Source organism: Schistocerca americana, chromosome 3 (genome assembly GCF_021461395.2).
Source record: "Schistocerca americana isolate TAMUIC-IGC-003095 chromosome 3, iqSchAmer2.1, whole genome shotgun sequence".
Taxonomy (NCBI): Eukaryota; Metazoa; Arthropoda; class Insecta; order Orthoptera; family Acrididae; genus Schistocerca; species Schistocerca americana.
The window spans coordinates 938,825,807-938,839,709 of record NC_060121.1 but is presented as its reverse complement, the minus strand read 5'-3'; the positions used below and the strand labels follow the sequence as shown (position 1 = coordinate 938,839,709).

General features: G+C 43.9%; 1 pseudogene; it reads left to right on the top strand.

Annotated features, from left to right (window-relative positions):
• Positions 1–7,880: 7,880 nt before the first annotated feature.
• Positions 7,881–7,998, top strand: LOC124608686 (annotated as a pseudogene).
• The last annotated feature ends 5,905 nt before the right edge of the window (positions 7,999–13,903 follow it).

The following is a 13,903-nucleotide window of genomic DNA, read 5'->3' as shown; positions in this document are numbered from 1 at the left end:
TACAGTTCTGATGAATAGCGAACCCCGGCACCTAGGTATTGTATGAGTCCTATGATTCAGGAGCCAATGACTGGAAATACTTATTTCGTTTATAGTAGGACCTGAAGACGATGAAAACGAAGCGTTGAAACAAGTCGTCTGAATAATAAAAACTTCGGAAATACGGCCGTGGTGTTCCAGTTCCATTATTTTATTGTCAGCCGCTGTCCCATGTCAACAAGATAGTGGAATTTCATAAACTTATTTTTTGTTTGTATAGCCATCATTAGACAATAACAATGTTATTACCCTGGTAATTGTAATTGAAACCTTTATACAATAAAAACAAAAGCTGTATAATATTTAGGGTTTTCATTTTCATTTATGCTCAAATTGTTGTCAATTGCAGAATACAGTTAGCAATAACTTTTCAATTTCTATTTCTGGTTCAAAATGGCTCTGAGCACTATGGGACTTAACTTCTGAGGTCATCAGTCCCCTAGAACTTAGAACTACTTAAACCTAACTAACCTAAGGATTTCACACACACCCATGCCCGAGGCAGGATTCGAACCTGCGACCGTAGCAGCAGCGCGGTTCCGGACTGAAGCGCCTAGAACCGCTCGGCCACATCGGCCGGCGTCTATTTCTGGTAACGACTGTTTTTGCAACAAGGTGGAAACTCCTGCCGCGTATTCTTGAATAATGCTGGAGCGTATGGAATGTCCACCAGGTCAGATTAAGAGACGACCAAAAAAAAAAAAAAAAAAAAAAAAAAAAAAAAAAAAAAAAAAAACTGTCCACGTTCTGTTAGATGTAACTGTTGAACAGTAGGTGAGTCGGGGTGAGCTGAACCTGACAGTCGCAGTGTACTGGGTGCGGCAGCTTTGGGGCCTTCCTCATCCAATAACGTAAAAGATATTTTGTAAACGTCTCTATAGCAATGCCTCAGAGATGTCACAGCTGAGTAGGCGGCTGGTTTTTGCGAATCGGTACGTGGAATGTGATTTCATGAACGTGGCGGCACCAGCCATAACCATTGACCATCAAGGGGTTGAAGTCAGCGCTCTGGGTGGCCTTGTGTGCCTAAAAAATACTTGAAATCTCCCAAAAACAGAGCCAATGAATCACAGATCATTTAAATTGTGTATGTCTTGTTTAATATATAAGCTAATTCCTAAATTCCAGCCATTTAAACAAAGAGAGTCGGTCCTACATCAACTAATAGAGTAAGAGTAATTGCTTTTTTCAAAGCTGTAGATACTGTGAAATGACATTAAAAGCTCAAGTCTGGTGGAAGAAGATACTTGCACATGACTGGCTGTCAAAAACATTCCTTGTTTAAGGCGTACTGGAGATAGTACCGCCTGAGAAAGGCTCTCCATCCTGGGCACTTGTGGGTTGTGTTCGCGCAAGACCTCTTCAGCAACGCTTGTGAGTTGGTGGACAGTGTAACGCTAAGCGTATGTAGGCGAGCTAATCGGCCGCCAAGAAGTGGTACGAGGTAGGACGAATTTGTTGTGTACGGCTGAATGCTAGTGGGCCCTGTATGCCATGGCAGTTCCGGCTTCCGGCTAGGTGACTGGTAGGAGGGAGTTCAGGTACTATCGGAATTGGGGGCTCGTCCAGGATATGAGTCTAACCCCTTTATAACTGTGGTCGTAATTCTAACATGTGACAATATCCGGCGATCCAGGTCCCAAAGCTGCTGCATGGTAGTGTGAGCTTTCAAATTAATAAATGAGGTGATGTTGCTGGTGGCCCTCAACTACGTACCCTCCAACTCAGAGTTGCAATATTAAAAGTTTTGGCTGGTTTCGTTGTCTAGGGGCTGGGATACGTAGTTGCCGCAGTACAGGCCAAATACTGCTGAGTATACAGTATACGATAAGAATACACACATGAATTGAATGGCCGAAGGTTTCTATCCCTCGGCAATTGCGAATTATGAATGTAACATATAAATTTACAAATGAAAGATTGCAATCAAACAAAATCTGCAGGTACTATCTTAATGACTTTAAATGATGAGTACGATAGTAGAAGTACTTTTGAGAATGCGGCATATTTCTGCAAAACACTTATTGGTGTCGATGGTCCAGCAATTAAATAAAATATAAGTTGAATAACAGGGAAACAATAGACTCCTACACCACGTAATTAGTTATGAACAACAACACAGCTCGCGAGATACTCACTTCTAAATGCACACTACGTCTTCACTGTAGAAGCCATGGAAATCTCACAAGTGCACAAGTCGGCACTCCAAAGTATTTCTATCTGCCGCGGCCATGCGCAAACCGCTCCACACTCTCCAAGTCTCTGCCGCGACCAAACCTCCGCCGGTCGGAGTGGCCGAGCGGTTCTAGGCGCTACAGTCTGGAACCGCGCGACCGCTACGGTCGCAGGTTCGAATCCTGCCTCGGGCATGGATGTGTGTGATGCCCTCAGGTTAGTTAGGTTTAAGCAGTTCTAAGTTCTAGGGGACTGATGACCTCATAAGTTAAGTCCCATTAAGTATTAAAAAAAAAAATATGTTATGGAGTTTTAAGTGTTAGGCCTTCAGCCGATCTGAATTTAGCTTGTTTGCTCTTGAAGTGTCTGATTCTTTGGACCTTCAGCCTAACTAAAGAATTGTTTTAAGATAAGGCTTTGCCTTTTAAATTTCTGTTTTGGTCGAGATTTGCCTAATTAAGAACTGTTTTACATACGGCCTCTGTTTTTTTGTTTTTTTTTTTAATTTAATGTTATTTAGCCTCAAGTGTTGGGCTTTCAGCGGATATTGAATTAAAATTGTTTGCTCTGAAAATCTCAGATTCTTTGGGCCTTCAGCATAAATAAAGAACTGTTGTAAGATAAAGCTTGCCTTTTAAATTTCTGATTATGCTTGCGTTTTAAGTTATCGGCCTTCAGCCGTTTTTACATTAAAGTGGCTTTCTGTCGCTAATTAAGTCCCAAAGATTACAGCTGTGTGTTTAAAAAAATTGTTTTTGAGCCCTTGTAATATTTGATCATATAATAAAGCGTATGTTCGAGTGTAACAGACAGCCTCTTATTTTGGCTTCTTTCCATAATTTAAACTACCTGTCCTGTCCTGCAGGTTGAGCAGGGCGTTTCACTGGTGCCAGAGTGTGGTTACGCTTGTGTTTGCCATTCTAGTTGTTGTCAGTTTCACTCTTGTTTTGTTTGTGTTCTGTGGCACCATATTGTTTTGGCTGTTACTTGGTTCAAAAGGCTCTGAGCACTATGGGACTTAACATCTGAGGTCATCAGTCCCCTAGAACTAAGAACTACTTAAACCTAACTAACCTAAGGACATCATACACATCCATGCCCGAGGCAGGATTCGAACCTGCGACCGTAACTGTCGTGCGGTTCCAGACTGAAGCACCTAGAACCGCTCGGCCACACCGGCCGGCGCTGTTACTTGTTTCAGGTGCTTATCGTAATGGCAGTCAGACAGCATCTGGGGATCGGCCTGCTCAGAAAGGACCACCGTGTTTACGAGTTGGCAAATAGGCGCCAACCGATTGAGGGCAGTGTTCCGGAATTGGTAGCCCGTTTGCGCCCTGCCGTTCTTCAGCCGGTTGACGTCAAGTCGGCGGTGGTGGGTGAGACAAGAGCGGCAATTGAAATTTTGTTTGAGGCTATTAAAGGCCTTGAGGACACTATTTGTCTATTGGAGGGAACCCAACCTAGTGACAGTCAGCTGTATAGGGTGCAGGCATAGTTAATGAATTACTTCAGATAGTTCTTTTCGTTGGCAACTGTAAATAGTTTTTTTTTATTTTACTTGTCATCTTCTCAGACTTAGCTCGATACCTTCTTCAGTGCAGGGATGTCGGGTTGCCTGTCGGAATGTGTTTCCTCTGTCTTGTTGGTTTCGAGCTGTTGTCTCGCTCTCACTTTTGACCTAGCAGTGAGACTTGAATAATCTTGCTGGACTTAGGTCGGTCCATTCCTGGTGCAGGGATGTCGTTAGCCAGGGGGCGTGTTCCCTCAGCATGGACGGGTCCGAGCGAACGTCTCGCTTGCGGCTTTCTCATGCCCATTATCTTGCTTTCATTAAGGAGCTGCGGGTCAATTTGATTTTGCTATGTCACCCCCGGATTGATGTTTGAGTGGGGGGTGGGGGGTGGGGGAGGTTGAGCCGTACACGGCTCGCGTCTATGTCATTTATTGTTTGTCATCTTCTATTACGGTACTGCCGCTTCGTTTTCTTATTGCATTTACTGGCGTCACTAACTTCCTGCCTTATTTGCCCGTGAGCAGCAGCAGCAGCGCGTATCGCTAAGTGCCCTGTCGTACCATCTCTGGAGCGACCGATAGTATTTCCGGGTCGTCATGTGTCTGGCAGTCAGTTCGGGACGAACCAGCTGTGAAGTCGGGGTGCAGCAGCAGTGAAGTCGGGGGACGGAGCGCCGGTGAGGCACCGACAGCCAGTGCTCGCTGACACCTGGTGACACACATGAACTGTCTGACAGAGGGAGATTGGAGCGGGACGACCATTGGTTGTCGTTCGGTTGGTCGCCTCATCGGCCGACGTATACTAGGTCCTTTCACCGTTTCCAGGCCTGGGCAATCGGTCGGTTGCATGGAGCAGCGAGGAATTCTCCGTGGGACATAGTTTGGCCGAGGCCGCTGGTGGTCTCTACGCGGTGTCGGAATGTCTGGGGCTGTTCCCTTTGCAACAAGGTCCACGAGGTCCACGAGGCTGGACACGAAAGTTGAGTTTTGATTTAGTCTACCAGCAAGTCAAGACTGTTCACATTGTGCCGTTTGGAGTTCGTTGTTGGCTGTTGGGATATTCCCACGAGCAACGATGTGGTTTTCGAGTTGGAAGATTCTAGCCACCCTCTGGTGGAGTTTCACTGTATTTGGTTATTTGAATTGAAGTGCACCAGCGGAATCTTCTGCCTTGTGGCCGTTAACATTCCGGTTACCTGCACTGGCCGTTGACGTAAATTTCAGGCAATGTAGTTTCCTCATCGTGTCATTGCTGTCCTGCACGGTGTGTAGTTTGACAACTCCATGTATGATTGTTTGTGGGCGTCAATATCTTCTACGTTGTTCCGTTTAACTCCCTGTTGTGTCCTGGTTGGCTGAAGTCGAAGTTATCTTATCAGTGGTTCCGTTGACTGTCGGTCGGTTGGGTTGTCGTCGGATCGTGAATGGTCGGCCGCACTGCCTGTCTCACCTAAGCGAGCGTTAGTGTTTGAATTCCAGGCCGACCCTCGAACATCTGTACGTGTACTGCCCTTTTTTTTATTTGTTCTTATTGTTTGTACTTGTATGGCTTCTAGCTGATTTTTTTTTTAAATTAAGGTTGTTTTGTCCTTTAGGTGTAAGATTCTTTAGGCCTTCTGCCTAATTTAAAGAACTGTTTTAAGATAAGACTTTGCCTTTTAAATTTCTGTTTTGGCTAAGTTTTCCATATTAAGAACTGTTTTATGTAGGGCCTTTGTTTCTTTTAAATTTAATGTTGTTTAGCCTTAAGTGTTGGGCTTTCAGCCGACTGAATTCAAATTATTTGTTCTGAAAATCTCAGATTCTTTGGGCCTTCAGCCTAAACAAAGAACTGTTGTAAGATAAGACTTGCATTTTAAATTTCTGATTATGCTTGCGTTTTAAGTTATTGGCCTTCAGCCATTTTTAAATTAAAGTAGCTTTCAGCCGGTAATTAAGTCCCAAAGATTAAAGCTGTATGTTTAAAAAAAAAATTTTTTTGAGGGTCTTGTAATGTTTGATCAAATAATGAAGTTGTGTGTTCGAGTGTAACTGACAGCCCCTTATTTTGGCCCCTACCTGTCCTGTTCTGCAACTCCTATCTCCCCCCCCCCCCTCCCCACCCCAGGCTCCTCCTTACCCCACCATCCGTTTGCCTCTCTCATCATGCACTGCTGCTAGCAGTCTGGCCTCAGCAGCCAGAGACTGTGGTCATGTGTGTGTGAGTTGCATTTACGTGAGCATGTGTGTGTGTGTGTGTGTATTTTGGCAGTTTCTGATGAAGGCCTTGTTGGCTGAAAGCTCACTTTCTGACATTGTTTTTGTTCTTCCTGTCTTCGACTCAGCTTCTCCGCTATATGGTGAGTAGCAACTATCCTTTTCATAATGTTTTTAAACTAAAAAAGTTGTTCATATTTGGCAACAGCAATGGGACACCTCAAAAGCTTTCCTAACCTTAAAGCATGGCTAAAGCAGTTTTATCCAAGCAAGGTACTAGTGCACCTTCTCATGGGCTATGGGCGAAATCCTGTATCTCTAAGGGTAAAAAAGGAATCGGGAGAGTGCGACTGTGGTGCTCGAGCAGGCATCCCAGAACACAACATATCTGAGTGCACCACTCACAGTAGAATTGTCAGAGAGGAAAGAGAGCAATTAACAACACAGGACCTAAAATTGTTACCAATATTAGAAAAAAACCCTGATGTAGCACAGGAACAGTGTGTGTGTGTGTGTGTGTGTGTGTGTGTGTGAATAATTGCTTAAACATTTGTACATGCACCAGTGCTTGTTATTGCTCGCCATTCACCCCGGTGCACACCTCTATAGGACAAGAAGATGGAGTCGGAGACTGGATATAGGGCTGGCTGCTCAGCCCCCCACTCCCCCACCTCTCGGTCCCCGCGTGCGGGGGTAGTGAGCAGAAGTGCAAGTCAAGGCATGGCCACTGTCGGAGTGAGCTGGCCATCTTCCAAGCAGGACCATGCTGGACGCGTCAGGTTGGGCCAAGCAATGCGATCTGGAACGTCCTGCCGAGCTGATAGTGTCTCCTCCATCTATCAGAAGCTGTTAGAAAGCGCTCGGTATCTAGAATATATAGTTACAGTAGTATGAGAGCTAGACCTTTAAATAGTAGCTGTTAATGTTGACTGGAAAACATAAATGAGCAAGACAAGGGTTGCTTGGATATTAGCAGCCTGACACCTCGTCCCTGCTGGATTCGTAGGCCGTAAACATCCAATGTAAAGTGTACTAACGGACTGTAGTGAGAAAAAATGTAATAAAAGGTGATAACAACTGTAATAAGAAAGTAGAGTTGTTAAGAAGTAGCACAGTCATACACTGTATTACAGATGGAGCAAATAATGTAATACTTCTGGAAAAAAAGTTCCAGTGATAAACTGAAATAAAGAGCTCTCCAAAACACGTCATTTTAGTACGATTTGTTGTGCTAAATCAATCTCTCTCTCTCTCTCTCTCTCTCTCTCTCTCTGTCCAAACAGGCCTCGGAAGATCCAACGATACCGGCCGATCGCCGGGTCACCCTCAGGCGACAAGTTTCACTAGATGCAGATTTGGGTGGGGGGGGGGGGGGGCGTGTAGTTACCACACTGCTCTCCCAGCCGTTGTCAGTTTTCGTGACTGGAGCTGCTACTTCTCAAAAGTAAACGTTGCTTAGGGATACATTTTGATTTTGATCAGCTTCAAACATGTTGCAGTGTAGAGCAAAACAAGACACACATATATTTTATACGTGTCCATAAGGCCATTATGGTAGTGAAACCCCCTCTTCAAAAACAATTGAGTGTAATATTTCTGAATGAAAAGTCTTGAAACGATAAGAGATATATAAAAATTTGAAGTAAAAGTACTATTGAGACTTCCTGGCAGATTAAAACTGTGTGCCGGACTGAGACTCGAACTCGGGACCTTTGCCTTTCGCGGGCAAGTGCTCTACCATCGGAGCTACCCAAGCACGACTCACGCCACGTCCTCACATCCTCACAGTTTCACTTCCGCCAGTACCTCGTCTCCTAAAGTACTATTGTTTTTAATTTACATTACAACGGTGCACCCCTACTCCATTACCTCCCCTCCCCCCCTTACTATTTTGTTTTCCATTTCTACATTTGACGTGTAGAATCGTTAATATAAAATTCAATTATGTATGATGATGTGCCAACGGCCTTGCCGCAGTGGGAACACCGGTTCCCGTCAGATCACCGAAGTTAAGCGCTGTCGGGCTGGGCCATCACTTGGATGGGTGACTATCCGGTCTGCCGAGCGCTGTTGGCAAGCAGGGTGCACTCAGCCCTTGTGAGGCAAACTGAGTAGCTACTTGAGTGAGAAGTAGCGACTCCGGTCTCGGAAACTAACCTACGGCCGGGAGAGCGGTGTGCTGACCACATGCCCCTCCATATCCGCATCCAGTCACGCCTGTAGTCTGAGGATGACACGGCGGACGGTCGGTACCTTTGGGCCTTCCTGGCCTGTGCGGGAGGAGAGTATCATGATGCGGTATTCCAAAGACGAATTTGTTGAAAATAAGCTAGAAATATCTTTATATCTCCAGACGCGTGCCCGATATGTATCAACTTCAATTTTCAAATTTTCGTGCTTGATTCTTTAATAAGTCTTTCAGAGGTAAATACAGGATGTTCGTAAATTCTAGTTACAGACTTTTAGGGCTTGTAGAGGGGAGAGAGTACATATTACAGGGTGTCCACAATGAGATTCCAACATTTGAACTCATAAAATCTGAGAGGAAACACAATTTATTGACGAACAAATACAGGGAAATCATACAGCAGCTCATCAAGTTTTCATACACAGGTGGACGGTTCAGTACACTTGAACATGGGCGCCACGGGTAGCGCGAAGAATATTATGTCTGTAATCGATTTCGTGCCACGCGTTGCAGAGCATCTGTTCTGTGACAGAGTTGATGGCAATTCTTATGCGCTGTTTCAAGTCTTGCAGGTCCTTTACTGGTGTAGCGTATACCCGGTCTTTCACATAAACCCACAAGAAAAAATCGAGGGGTGTTACGTCGGGCGAACGTGGCGGCCAAGGAATTGGACCTCCACGGCCAATCCATCGCTGCAGGAATGTGTCATTTAAAAATTTTCGGACATCAAGGCTCCAATGGGGTGGCGCACCGTCCTGTTGAAACATCACATTTGGCTGCATGTCTGTTATCTGTGGCACGGCAAATTGTTCCAACATGTCCAGGTAGATGGCTCCATCCACAGTCAGCTCCTGAAAGAAAAATGGCCCAACAATGCGATTTATCATCAAACCACACCACACATTATTGACTTTCGGACCGTCGCGCATGTGTTCCTTAGGTGCATGTGGATTTTCAGACCCCCAGATGCGCACATTGTGACGATTGATAGCCCCTGACACGTGAAAGGTTGCCTCGTCAGTAAACATCACGCGTAATAATAATGTCTCGTTCGCGGCAATGCGATCTAACATGACACATGCAAATTCTTCTCGCTTTGGTCGATCATCAGGCTTGATTTCTTGCACAACCTGTACTGTATATCCGTGCAAACGTAATCGCCGATGAAGCACTTAGTGCACCATTGAACGTTTCATACGAAGTTCTCGTGCTGCCTGTCGCACTGACTTCCGTGGACTTTATTCGAATGACCGTCGCACTTGTTCCACATAATGTTCGCTGATCCCAGGCTTACCACCACCATGCCCTTTCGCAACACTCCCAGTAGCCAAAACCTGATCACACCTCTTCTTTATAATCTTGAACGACGGGGGCTCTTTGTTGTAAACTCGACGAAAGTTTCTTTGCACTTGGGTCGCCGATTTTGCCTCTGCATACCACCAGACCACTTGTGCACGCTCCTTCATATCCTCCATTTTGCTAAAACAACTGATTGCAGCTCCACTACGGCCACTTGGCGTATCAAATTCGCACAACACAAACTTGTTGAGTTACTCTGTCTGCCCCTTCAGGAATCACAGGTCTACGATCAGAAATGAGAGGGATATAGGATATTAAAATGTTGGAGTCTCATTGTGGACACCCTTTGTTTTGAATAGGAACCCAAGTCTGGAGGTTTGCGTTCTACGACGGTTTCAATTCAGATGTTTAATTCATCCATTTCTGCATGAGGAATTGACACAGTATACTTATCACGTAAAAATTCGAAAGAAACATCCATTTATCACTTAAGTATGTTTGTCCATATTACCACTTAAACATTATGGGTTTACATTATTCCAAAACAAGAAAGAACCCATTGTACTGTACGCACAGAACAATACTGATGAATTACATCAGGTGAGCGTCTGACGTAGTACACGTTATTCTGTCTACCCTGCTACATACCAGAACAAGCGATTCTGAGACATTTCCTTTTTCTTCAGCGGACGTGGACGCGTTACACATCGGGATCGAAACCGTCGTGCAACGGACATGGGTTCCTATCGAAAATATTACGTTCTCGCTCATCTTTACAAGTCCTAGAAGTTTAGAAATTTCCGAACACCCTGTACATTCTAAACGTATATTAAACGTATATTGTCCTACATACATATATACTCTTTTAATTTTATGATGTGTTTTCTTTTTACGTTTGGTACATGTCTTGGTTTTCAAGCTGCAACGTTTTCAGATTTAATTATGTTATATATGAAATTGTTTGTGCGTTACTGCTGTAACATTATTCCATAAGTCTGTACAATAATGAGGAACTGCAGAACTGTTTGGGTCAAAAAATGGTGTACACAATTTGATTTTGTGTACCAAGCTCGCTGAACAGTTCCAGTACTATATGACTGCATTTGCTGTCACCGGTATCATACGTTTGCTGTTAGTCAAATGTCGAAATGAAAAACAAAATAATTGGCGGGAGGATTTCGAAAAAAATTGCTTTTTCGACACGTCTGGGTGCACCGCTGTAACAAACATTGAAAACCGTAAACGTTTATCAGAAGGTAGTTTTTTTATGTCTGTTACCGTTTCAACGGCATTCATTCATAAACATTATACTCAGTTTTTCTCAAGGGCGTGTTTCACCCCCTTAACGGTCGTATGGGCACGTATAAGAATATTATCCACAAAGTAGTTATAAAATTTTATTGTAATCAAAGAGGAAACTTAAAAGAACATCATTTTTCGACATAGTCTTCTTGCGTTTCAACGCACTTGGTCCATTGTTGTGCAAGCTTTCTGATGCCCTCATAAAAGAAGGTTCTCGGTTGAGCTGCGAGCCAGGAATGCACCGCTTCTTTCACTGCTTCGTCCGAGGCAAATCGACGGCCCCTTAATGCCTGTTTGAATGGACCAAACGAGTGTTAGTCAGAAGAGGCAAGATCGGAACTACATGGAGGATGATCCAGTACTTCAAATTTGAGTTTCTGTAGCGTTTCAGCAGTGTAGGTAGCAGTATACGAACAGGCATTGTCATGCAACAACACAACACCTTTTGACAGCAATCCTCGGCGTTTGCTTCGAATTGCAGGCTTTAGCCTGGTAGTAAGCATCTCGCTGTAACGTACACTATTTATTGTTGTGCCCCTTTCCCCATAATGTTCCAGTACTGGACCTTATGTGTCGCAAAAAACCGTAAGCATCAGTTTTCCTGTGGACGATTGGGTCTTGAACTTTTTCTTGCACGGCGAATTTGGATGTTTCCATTCCATACTCTGCCCCTTACTCTCCGGTCGTAATGATGGATCCATGTTTCGTCACCAGTAATGATCCGGTCTAAGTTGTCCCATTCGTTACCTTAGCGATCCAAATGTTTTTTGCAGATTTCCAAGCGTCTTTGTTTATGCAACTGTGTGAGTTGTTTTGGGAGCCATCTTGCACAAACGTTATGAAATCCAAGTCTGTTGTGGATAATTTCGAAGGCTGAACCGTGACAAATTTGCAGACGATGTGCCACTTCGTCAATAATTAATCGTCTACGAGAATCATGCCGCGTGAACGCTCAATGGTTTTTTCATTTTGGTGGTAAACGGTCGTCCGGCTCCTTCATCGTGCGCAACACTTGCGCGACCATTTCGGAATTTTTCAGTCCATTCGTAGACACTCCGCTGTGGCAAAACACTGTTCCCGAACTGTACCGAAAGTTTTCGATTAACTTCGGCCCCTAGTACGCCTTCCGACCACAAACAACGAATCACTGAACGTTGCTCTTCTTTTGGTACAAATAGACAACGGAGCAGCCATGATTAAAAGCAGGCAGCGATAACGAAACTAACCTAGCAGCTTGAAAATTGCAAAGATATGACAACAAATAAACAAAGCATGTTTCATAAACGTAAAACTACAGTACTACCAAAATAAACAAAAATATAGCTAAATTGCGGATAATAATTGACTTGTCCTCGTACAAAGACGATCAAAATCGATGTGTACGCATTACACAGGTTTACTTGTCAGTGAAGTAGCTGCTCAATTGGCCTCATAAGCGCTGAGTATAATTCGTTTGCCAATAACGTCGGCAGACTCGGGAGATTGCGCATCCAAGTGCTGGCCAAGCCCGACAGCGCTTGGCTTCGGTGGTCTGATGGGAACCGGTGTTACCGCTGCGTCGAGGCCGGTATTGTGCTAACGTGGTGGAAAATGTGATATTGGCCTACGGTACCGGTTCAGAATTTTGCTTTATCGCAATTAGAACAGACAAAGGAGGATATTCCCTTAACCTCCTTACTTACCTCCAATGTCTAGAGCGTTATTTGTTTTTATATAAAAAAAGTATTGACATCTTCCGCTATTTTGTTTTACCTGTTTTTGTTTTTACTGTTTGACTGTTTTTAATAGTCGTGACGAAACATCGCGACACTCTTGTCTCGTTTTGTTACCCACTGCGATAGGAGCGCACCAAGCGGCCAACAAGTGACAGTTCTGAATAAGATGTCGGATAAGTGCGAATACTATCGTTTACACTGTTTTTACAGTAGGGATCGTACGTAATGCCTTAAGAGTCGACAATAACTAAGAAAGTACGCCACATCTGTCTTTCTTTAGATTCTTAAGGGCCCTGGGACGTATGAAACATTACATTGCAGGACAGTTTATTTAAGATTTTCTTGTAACGTACAGACATTTATTGAAAAATGTTATTTTCTTCAATAACAAGAAATTGCTAGTAAGCTGCAGAAGACGTGACTTTCTGCTAAAAGACATCGTATATATATCCAATAAGTCAAGTTTTGTTCGCTAACTTTGAGCCATATCAGTGAATGTGTAATGTAGGAAACCTGTATGGAATGTAACACCTAAAATATTTAATGTACCTTATAAGCCACTACACCTGTAGCTGAAGAGGAAACCATACAGACATCATAATAAAACATCGAAATCAATAAAAATGTTTCCCGATAGAGAACAAACCAATTCCATAATTGTTGCTGCATCTGAATCACAGACGGCAAGAAGCTGCAACACATTCTCTTATGAACCAAAAGTAATCACATTTACAAAAATATTCGGGTGTCAGAAAGTCGAGTGAAGCATGGACATATCATTAGCCTGCTTGAATTTTTTTCCCTGTCAAGGAAAGTTCCTGTCATAATACGAACAGACAACAACAGAAATTTGGGCTTCTCATGCGTGAAACATATTTATATTCTCTTTCTCTCAGCGAAGTAAGCTGCAATTATGCTCATATTGACGGCCGAGTGGCCGAGCGGTTCTAGGCGCTTCAGTCTGGAACCGCGCGACCGCTGCGGTCGCAGGTTCGAATCCTGCCTCGGGCATGGATGTGTGTGATGTCCTTAGGTTAGTTAGGTTTAAGTAATTCTAAGTTCTAGGGGACTGATGACCTCAGATGTTGAGTCCCATAGTGCTCAGAGCCATTTGAACCATTTAATCGCAGCGGACGTCACATGACATCCGTTGAAGTTCTGTGGTGATCCTTTCACTAACAAGGGGAGGCCACCAATTGTGAAATTCAGATTCGATTCATACTGCCCATAATAGAAGCTCATGGCCAGAGGTGTAATGTGGCAAAGCACCAAGATGCACTTCTCAGCCGTTGTCGAGAAAATCGACAGTTAAATGAAACCGTTGCGGTGAAATACTCTCTACGATTACTTTTTTTTTTCTACATCGTCGTGGCGCAGCGGTAAGCGCTCGGGTTCATAATCCGAAGGTCGCCGGATCGAATCTCGCGCCATGCAAACTTTTTTTTTTAGTATTTGTTTTTTGTAATTTTAATGTCGC